This window comes from Lynx canadensis, chromosome D2, assembly GCF_007474595.2.
Source record: "Lynx canadensis isolate LIC74 chromosome D2, mLynCan4.pri.v2, whole genome shotgun sequence".
Taxonomy (NCBI): Eukaryota; Metazoa; Chordata; class Mammalia; order Carnivora; family Felidae; genus Lynx; species Lynx canadensis.
In genome coordinates, this window is record NC_044313.2 from 14195375 (window position 1) to 14197750 (window position 2376).

A 2376-nucleotide genomic window follows, 5' to 3' on the forward strand; every position below is an offset into this window, starting at 1 on the left:
GAGAGAGAAAGAGAGAGAGAGAGAGAGAGAGAGAGAGAGAATCCCAAACAGGCTCTGTGATGTCAGCCCAGAGCCCGACACAGGGCTTGAACACACGAACCGTGAGATCATGACCTGAGCAGAAACCAGGAGTTGGACGCTTAACCAACGGAGCCACCCAGGTGCCCCAGGGGGAGGGTGTTTAGAGAGAGGTCAGGTGACCCGGGGAGAGCAGCCTGGTTGTCCACGCAGGTGCACTTAGCAGGCCCTAAGTGAGCATTTCTGCGTCCGGGGCCCTATCCTCCAACCTGTCACTCAGAACCGGAAGCGACAGCCACATGAGGTCTGCTTTTCCCAGGGAGACCCCTGCAGTTAGCCCAGCTCAGGGAAGGCAGGCATATCAGAACACCACACTGCCAAGTTCACATGGAGAGCCTGAGTTGGGTGGGCCTCCCTCCCCTTTGCTGTTAAGCCCCTTCTGTCCCAGGGTAAGCAAGCCACACCTTGACAGAGGCTGCTTGGTTACCAGCCTGACTCTGGTGGGGGTCACAGGTCTCAAATTGCTTTGCTGACCAGCCTTGAAAAAGTGATTGAAATTTTCCCGTGCCTCGGTTTCCTCATCTGTAAGCAGGATAATGCTAACACCTTCTTCTAGGGTTGTTAGGAGAGTAAGGGAAAAGAACATAACCCACGATAATCCATAATGAACTGTGTGCTCTTTGGTGAGGGCCCGGAGCTCTCTCTCCCCCAGGGTAGGAACCAGGTTTTCCCATCCTTCTATTTACCAGCTGGGCCTGGTACATAATAGACCCTTAATACCTGCTTGTTTTAGTGTGCAAATAAGTAAGTGAATGAATGAATTCCCACCCTGTAGATCTGTGAACCCCTGAAAGTGGTGTGCACAGTATCAGATTCCCAAAGAGGCATGTGACCCGGGAGGTGTCGAAGGGTGGCCACAAGCCTTGGGACAGGGTAGGGTAAGCCCCACCCTGGTCTGGCAGGAGCCCAGGGGGTGCCCGGGTGCCCTGGCAAATAAGCTTGGGGAAGGGCAGACATTCTGAGCTCATTCGTGGGACCTGAGAAGGACTTTTGTGGGATCTGACATTTCGTGTCCAAATGTGAAATTCCTTGGCCCCCGCACAGAGTTGAATGTGTTGGCCGCAGCCAATTTGCCTTCTGATCTCACACGCACACCCCTGGTTTGTTTTGAGAGCTGCAGTTTGGAGAAACGGCAACACAATTTAGAAACCAAATCGCGTGGCCAGAGTGAGGGTAGTGGTCGAGGCAGGATCCAGCTCCGCGCCCTTCCTGGGAAGTGAGGGGCAGTCTCCTGGCAGAGTTTAGAGAAAGAGGAAGAGAGAAAAATATGACAAATCATTAAAGGGGATCTGGAAAGGACCAAGGGCCCCCTCATTATCCCTCTGCCTTAGCACAACGGTTTGATTTTTCTGCATGCCAGTTATCTATCACATGCGGGCATAATTTTAGTGGTTATAATCAGTATACAGACTTTTACTGCTTTTTTTTTTTAACTTAATATGATATTATGACATTTTCCCATGTTGCTACACCACCTTCCTATTTATATTTGTGATTCTAGTCAGTTGTACTCTTTGCACGAAATAACACTGAAAAATACATGCCTAAATATAGTTGTTTTCTTTTGACATAGAATAGATTTCTAAGAGAAGGAATAATTGATCAAAGTGTTTTTAACGTCACAGATGCTTTTCCAAAGTGTGAAACTTAGTTTGTATCAGCGTTATCTATATATGCGTGAAAGGATAGTTTGAACACAATCTCATCATCATTAGATATTATTGTTTCATTGTTTTACAACTTACCCAATGTTTTGTAAGTGTTTAATTGTAGACACACACATATAAATCACTGCTAAGAATGATAATTTTTCATGTGCTTGTTTAACATTTTCCTTCATAGTTATATTTCTTTGTGATTTTTTAAAAAAAAAATTTTTAACATTGATTTATTTTTGAGAGACAGGGAGAGAGACAGAGCATGAGTGGAGGGTGGGGAACAGAGAGAGAGGGGGACACACCATCTGAAGCAGGCTCCAGGCTCTGAGCCATCAGCACAGAGCCCGACGCAGGGCTCAAACCCATGAACCGTGAGATCATGACCTGAGCTGAAGTCGGATGCTTAACGGACTGAGCCACCCAGACGCCCCATTTCTTGGTGACTTTTGTGTTTAGCTCTGTACTTTGAGAAACACACATGTGCACACATGCACACCTGTTAGATCACATGTGATGCAACCTACCACCTCATGTATTTTTCTTTTTATCCTCAATTTGCTTTGTTTCTGAAACAACAGAAACTTAACTTTTTTAAGTTCAATATTTTGATTTAAAAAAAAAATTTTTAATGTTTATTTAT